Source organism: Bombyx mandarina, chromosome 13, assembly GCF_030267445.1.
Source record: "Bombyx mandarina strain Sakado chromosome 13, ASM3026744v2".
NCBI classification, from domain to species: domain Eukaryota; kingdom Metazoa; phylum Arthropoda; class Insecta; order Lepidoptera; family Bombycidae; genus Bombyx; species Bombyx mandarina.
Window position 1 is genome coordinate 13,883,230 of NC_143220.1, and position 7,925 is coordinate 13,891,154.

The following is a 7,925-nucleotide window of genomic DNA, read 5'->3' on the forward strand; positions in this document are numbered from 1 at the left end:
CAGTACAGAGTTGGTCAATATACCTTTTTTGTATGTTTTTATTCTTCAATTCGTTTTCTTAATTGCAAAATTTTATGGTTCAGTCTACCATATTCTTGGAACGACTGTGTTCTTCTATATCTACGGCCGAATCGCCTCATTACCTAGGGGAGTTTTTTAACTTCAGTGGGTAAAGTCCCTTTCAACAAGAAACGTTTAAGTACAACCTCTCATTTCTTAAAAAGAAACTGTCTAAGATCTACTTGTTTCTGGAGTACATTTTAATTTTACATCAATATATGTACTTAATTCAGTTTACGTACCGATTTGGACCAAACTTTATGGCAATTCACAAGATGCAATATAACGCCTACAATATAGTCTATTACCATCTATCTGCGGAATAAAAGTTACTTTTCGCGATTAATTGAAACGGATTCAGGTTTTCGACCCGAAAATCAGTGGCAGAGCCGCAATCGTGGTAAAAACTTAATAGCTTTTTATGTGTCTGGTATCCATTGATTTTAACTATCCGAAGTTAAAGAAAAAATAAGGAAAAGATCGCTTTGAAATTTTATAGTTTGATTTCAAATTTCAGTCAGGGTTGGCTTAAGCAGTAATTTTAATACATACTGATGAAAAATACCGATATGAGATTTCATTTATCTTACAATTTATATATCACACATTTTTAAAATGAACCTATTCTATATAACAATGTTGATAATTTAGCAAAGACCTTTTCTCCTCTTTTCGTCAACCTATTTTCTTTTTGTTTAGTATAATTTTAGTTTAAATTAAATTTGGGAACAACTAGCTTTTTTCACGCCTTTACACGAAACAATTATTTTTTACCGACACGCTGGTAGCCTAAGAGGCTATTCTAGCTACGCCCGGACGGTGAGCTCACGGGGTCAACCTGATAGAATTTACTAAAGCAAGCCCTAGCGAGAGCAGTGCTACCACTTGATCGGAATCGCGACCCACTGAGAAGATCCGGCGAGACACTCAGTTGGCCGTGTCTCCAGATTAGTTCGCTCATAATCGACGAGCACGACGAGGACGGTAACCGGTGCTTGAGTGTCCTAAAAGCACCGAGAGTGAATCCGGGGGATCTGACAAGATCTATGTTTCGGGCGACTATGCGTTGCCCCGTCGCGGCCGGAAAAGGGCGAAACAAAGCTGAAATTACATAAAGTAAATTTAAAACTTGAGATGACAGTTGATTAAAATCGAATTTACACCATGCATAGTCATTTTAAAATAAATTAATCACTAAGATAGAATAGATGTATATATGTATTATAAATATTAATTATGTTTAATATCTCAATAATTGGTAGAAAACAATAAATTTATATGACACTAAATATCGTACAAGTTTTGCGCTACATTCCACCAATTTGATTGCAAAAAGCCGTTCTAAATCCTCTTTGGTGGCGGGCTGTAAAAGGTCGATCAACTATTTCGCGGGCGTTTTTGTTAAATCATAGCATATTTCTAATTCAAAAATGCACCCAAAATACTTGGTGATTACAATAGTTTTTAACCACATCGCTTGGTCGAATTTATAAGAAATATTAACGAGGAATTGGAAAGTACATACTTTAAAAAAATAGATACATATGTACTTTTCGAATCCACAGGTAGCTGCGCAAGGCACGGTTAGTGAAGTGAGTTTATAATTTGTTTTAGGAAATACGAACATTTTAGAACTCATTGTATGAAAATGGTCAAATTCTTGAGTAGTCTGTGCCCATGGTGACGTTCCTTTGGAAATCAACAGCCAAGATATATTTACTTCGTATTCTTAGTCCGCACTAATGCGATGAAATGGCATTGAAAATGTTGAGAATTCCTGTTCTAAAACGGTTTTTTTGAAGGGGAACGTGTTGCGATGTATTGACTGGGCTTAACTTAGACTTGGTCAATGCTATGGTTGCAGGGCCGAATGCACAGGAAGTGCGCTATAACTCAGCGCCATTAATCATCGACTGCCCGGCTTCCATCAATAGACCTCGCGAGTGCGAGGGTGACACTTTTATTGTTTCACCGAATTTTTTTGCAGCGGATACGCTTGTGGTCGTGTTCAAAATAATGTAAGGCCCTGATTTTATTCATGTCTACGCGCATAAAACAGATAGAATTCTGTTTACATGTACGTATGCCACCCACTTTGATATATGCAAGCGAAATTTCAGTTGCATTAAATTATAATGGTTGACCATTTTAAATATGGAATGTATGACTGCTTCGCGAAGTACCTATATAGATAGGAAGGTGGAATCTGTCCGTAAGGGCAGACAACGAGTCCTACCACCATAAAAATATCCATTTTTAATTGAAATATAGTTTTAAGAATTTGTTCCCTTTTGTTTTTGGAATATGGGCACCACTTTAGGTTGCCAATTTTAGTGTACTCCTCATAAACCATTTATTGTATTTGTTGCCTAACAATAGTGATCTAAATAGTACCTTATACGAAAACATTGAGAACGTGAACACATAATTGGGTTGTGAGTTGTGAATTGTTATTTCCGCAAAAAAAAAAAACAAAGAATAGCTTTGAGTTATAATAGGCACAGAAATATTTTAGACCTTTGACCGGATACGTTTTTAGTTCCTTGCCTGTATTGAAATGAGCAGAACAATGAACAGAATTTCAAAACACGGCAACAACGTGCTGTTACTAGTGCGAGCGGGACATCGTTCTTTCTTAGAAGTCCGACACAGCATATTGTAGTATAGAGTCACAGTTGCTGAGATTACGTATGCTTTATTTTAATGCCATAACCGTAAAACACAATATTAATATAAAACTAATAATTTAATTTTTTTTAACGATTTAGAGAAACTTAAATTTCAATAAGTATGTACCAAATTAGACTGTGATACATATTCGTAAATTATATAGGTAATTATAGGTCTTAAAAGACTTTTCAACACTGAAGGTGTATGAACGTCTGTTGTGTTCTAATTCAATACAAACATGCATTAATTTCGTATCAACATAAAATACTGCTCTAACACTTAATTCCCTTAAGTTTTGGGAATATATTGTGGGCCCAGCAACATCGAATGGAACGCGGCGAAATGGAATGCAACCGGGACTGTTGGTCGGCCGAACCGCTACTAAAGGTAATAAGTAACTTAAGTATGCTTATAGGCTCTCTGTAAAATGAATAAATAAAATTTGAAATAAGTACAGCGAAAAATAACAAAAAAGCAAGCTCCTTTTGATAAAAAGTTTTACAGCTTTTTAATACGCCGCGTGTTTTGCCGTAAATATTTTTATTTGATACACGAAACATTATCGTTCTGCAGCATGTTTTAGCTTATACTTTTGTGTGGGTACAACATTTTAAAATTATGTGACTCATTGAGAATTGTCTTAATTTATTTTAATACGACCCGCCCTCGCTTCGCTTCGGAAACATTAAAACACACATGAAACCAAAAAAAATAATTAAAAAAGTAGCCTATGTTCATCAGGGACAATGTCGGCTTCTAATGGAAAAAGAATTTTTCAAATCGGTCCAGTAGTTTCGGAGCCTATTCGAAACAAACAAACAAACAAATCTTTCCTCTTTATAATATTTGTATAGACAAACCTTAAACGTTGCAATCGATTGAAACACAAACTTTATTCATGGGAAAATACACTGCAGCAGAATGAAATAATAGGTTGGGGAAAAAGTCTTTTCGCATTATAGTATGTATGAGCTTGTAATAAAATCTCTTTGGCTATACCTACTATTTGTATCTGGCTGGTTTTGTTTATTAAAAGTTTAAATTTTAAAGAAGATAATTCCAAATTCAAATTAGGAAAATGTGTGATTCTTATTTATTTTTCGTATTGTCAAGATGAGTGAATCTAATGAAGATATTCGATACAATTTAAAATTTTACTACAAAAATCGCACCCTTTTTCAAGACGCTGATAACTGGTGATGAAAAGTGGATCACGTACGACAAGAACGTGCGAAAAAGGTCGTGGTCAAAGGCCGGTCAGGCTTCACAGACAGTGGCGAAACCCGGGTTAACTCGCAACTAGGTGATGCTGCGTGTATGGTGGGATTTGAAAGGCATTATTTATTATGAGCTGATGAGATTAAAGCAAGAAGTAATTTTATTTTTATTTTTTATTTTATTGCATAGATGGATGGACGAGCTCACAGCCCACATGGTGTTAAGTGGTTACTGGAGCCCATAGACATCTACAACGTAAATGCGCCACCCACCTCGAGATATAAGTTCTAAGATCTCACTATAGTTACAACGGCTACTCCACCCTTCGAACCGAAACGCATTACTGCTTCAAGGCGGAAATAGGCGGGGTGGTGGTACCTACCCGCGCGGACTCACAAGAGGTCCTACCACCAGTGAAAAAAGCGGCCGGAATTAACCAACAGAAGAGGTGTGGTTTTTCATCATGCTAACGCTAGACATCAAATTCAGCCACTCAGCAAAAATTTAGAGCGCTTGGCTGCAGGGTGTTAATGCATCCGCCGTATAGTCCTGACCTTGCACCTTCAGATTTCCATCTGTTTCGGTCTCTTCAGAATTCTTTAGTCAGTGTCAGGTTAACATCACGAAAGGACTGCCAAAACCAATTGTCGCGGTATTTTGATCAGAAGCCCCAAAATTTCTATAGCAATGGGATCATGTCCCTACCTACAAGATGGCAAAAAGTTATCGAACAAAATGGTACCTACATACTTTAGTTAAATGTAAATAAACTATATAAGAAACTGTTGTGAATTTTCTTAAAAAATGCGATGAAACTTTTCCCTCAACCTATTATATGTAATGCTTTCAACGTACTATCTAAAAGTCACAAAGTATAATGATTTAAGAACGGAACTAGATGACGTCCAGTCTTTAGATTTGATGAATTCAGAAACTTTTCTTCCAGTCACACTATGTGGATCGACCTTTATGACCAAAGACAAGGTACCAAATCTTGTTAAAAGGATAATTTTTGTTTACGGAACGTGGTGTTTTTGAGGTTTTTAAAGACTTTTACAAAAATCGTTTTTGATATATTTGGGTCGATGCTTTACCCCTTAATAAATACCTTTTTCACAAAAATATGGCTGTCCTTTCTTGATGGGCTATCCAATTATAGGGTATTTAATCATAACTGAAGCCGAACAATGTTAACGTTCCACTTGGCTGACTTATTCAGAAACTTCTGTAGAGCTTTAAGCTTAGTGCAGAGCTTAGCAGATAAACACGGTCATTTTCCTAGTTAAAATGTTGCATGGTTTAAGAAGATAATCGTCAGTATTTATGTTACTAATTATATGCGTGTTGGATGTCGTATCTTCCGTCCCTGGTGAGTATTATACATTTTATTATCAGTGCACAAGCGAAAATATAGTGAGAATAAAATTAATTTAATAATAAATTAAAGACACGTGGTAAAAAGGCTGTGAAAAGTATCCAAGCCAGAGTACAAGTGATAAAGCCATCGGCGTAAAAACTAATGGAGAATGTAAATTATTTTTATGAATAGATATCAAAAAAAAGGAATAAATACCAATGTTATAGCGTTGCTCGTTCCCATAAGACATAAGTCTACATGCGCTGACCAATAATCTATACTAATATTATAAAGAGGAAAGATTTGTTTGTTTGTTTGTATTGAATAGGCTCCGAAACTACTGAACCGATTTGAAAAATTATTTCACTGTTTGGAAACTACACTATTCCCGAGTGACATAGGCTATAATCTTTTTTGAAAAAATTAGAGATCCTTACTAAAACTCTAATAATGTAACCCAAGGTATAAAAAAATTACCTAAAATATTCTTTACAACGCGTGCCCTGCGAAAACTATTGATGATAGTATAAAATAATGTACTACGACTTTGTAGAACACATTATTCTTTACAAAAAGCGTCGCGGCATGTCTAACTATTATGCCGCAATAAGTGTTCTTTTATTTAAAAAAATAAAACTACGTCAAATATCGTTGAAATTTTTGTTAAAGACCCGAGCGGAGCCGGAGCGGGCCGCTAGTATAATATAAAGAGGTCGTTCGTAAGTTAGGTTTAGTTAGATTAGATAGATGAGCTAAAAAAAAATGAATATAATTAAAAAAACGGGGGGTGAAGGTAGCACCATCTTTATACCTAAATGTATCAAGCCAAACCTAAACCTAAAATTCGATCTAGGCGTGACAAAATAATGATACTAACTAACTATACTGAGACCTTAGAACTTATATCTCAAGGTTACGTTGTAGATTTCTATGGGGTCCAGTAATCACTTAACATCAGGACGGGCTGTGAGCTCGTCTACCCAATTAGCAATAAAAAAAAAGATAGTGAACTCCCGTTGTTTGCTGCCTAACAAGTTTTGATTTTAGCACCTATGATTTTATGTATTGATTAGGCGTGTCACGCACTAGGTAGTCATCGTTGAATTGAATTTTATTGAATTAAAATTTCAGTTCGTGATCTATGATACATGTCGCACGATGTACTCGTATCGAGCGATGCGACAGTGCCGGTATGCAAACTCCGATGGCAGCTACAAATTTTTCCAACGAAATAATTCCTTAACGAATCAAACGTTGACTTCTAAGACGATGGAACAACATCGTGCAATAAAAATCAAGCCCACAAAATTAATTCGGGTGTTTATTGGTGGCGGAGAATCTTTTTTTTTACCTACCTATGCTGATAGCCTGAGAGGCTATTTCAGCTTCACCCTAGCGTGTAGGTGAGCTCATGGGGCTCAAACTGGAAGTGTTGCTAACATTGGCCCTAGCAAGAGCAATGCTTCGCAGAATCTACCACCGGGTCGGAAACCCGACTCACTGAGAAAATCCGTCGAGAAACTTAGTGGGCTACTTACGTCTATGGGTGGCGGAGAATTTGACTGCAAACTTGCAGCCATAAAAGCCATTTGTCAAAGTAATGTTTTTTCAAAACTTTATTGATTTGGATATTAACGGTAGATAAACGCACAAAACAAACGTGAAATGACAGGCCATAAAGGGTCATTGAAGAAGCCCATGAATATTACGCAATCGACTATAATTTGTAGACAATTACTAAATGTGCTTAATTGATCGTGTCTGTAGATATGTATTTGAAATACGTATCGGCACACGTGAACAATACGATCGAAAAATATATTTACGCTTTTAATAAAGTTTATTTTGGATACGGCAATATTGTTGCAAAATTCTAACTGCTTAAACCAGTGCATCCACCTATGGTAATTTAATAGTGTATAATAAATAACTGAGTTCGAACAAATATTTCATCTTGTTCTGTGATGTTTCTGTAATGCCCAACGAAAGGATACCGTCAGATTCAATGGCGTATATTGTGAGTTTGTAACAGGCCTATGCCCAGTAGTAGACTAATGTGGGCTAAGGAAGATGAAACCGAAATTTTAAAGAACGAATTAAATTTCGAGGGAATTACTCAAGGTGAAAGCAAATACTGAATGAAAAGACAAAAGTACAGTAATTTTGTAGAATATTCTTCATTGAGATATAATTATGTTTTATGAAATACAAGCATATTTGAAAAGGCATCCGAAACGTATTTTATTACGTATATTCATGTTTTATAATAAAAACATTTAACCTTATCGTTCTCGGTTCTCGAAACTTTATCAACATTGTTGCTTTAAACTTTGGCAATTCAGAAATATGTTTGTTATTACGAACTAAGCTGCTTTGGATATTATGGTGTCTTATTATAATTACTTTAGCTTTAGCCCTATTGAATAATGATTTAGAAGTTAAAAAATAAGCGTTTGGTATTCAGTATCTGCATGAACATTCTCTTGTAATATGTACATCTATACTAATATTATAAAGAGGAAAGATTTGTTTGTTTGTTTGTTTCGAATAGGCTCCGAAACTACTGGACCGATTTGAAAAATTCTTTTTCCATTAGAAGCCGACATTGTCCCTGATGAAC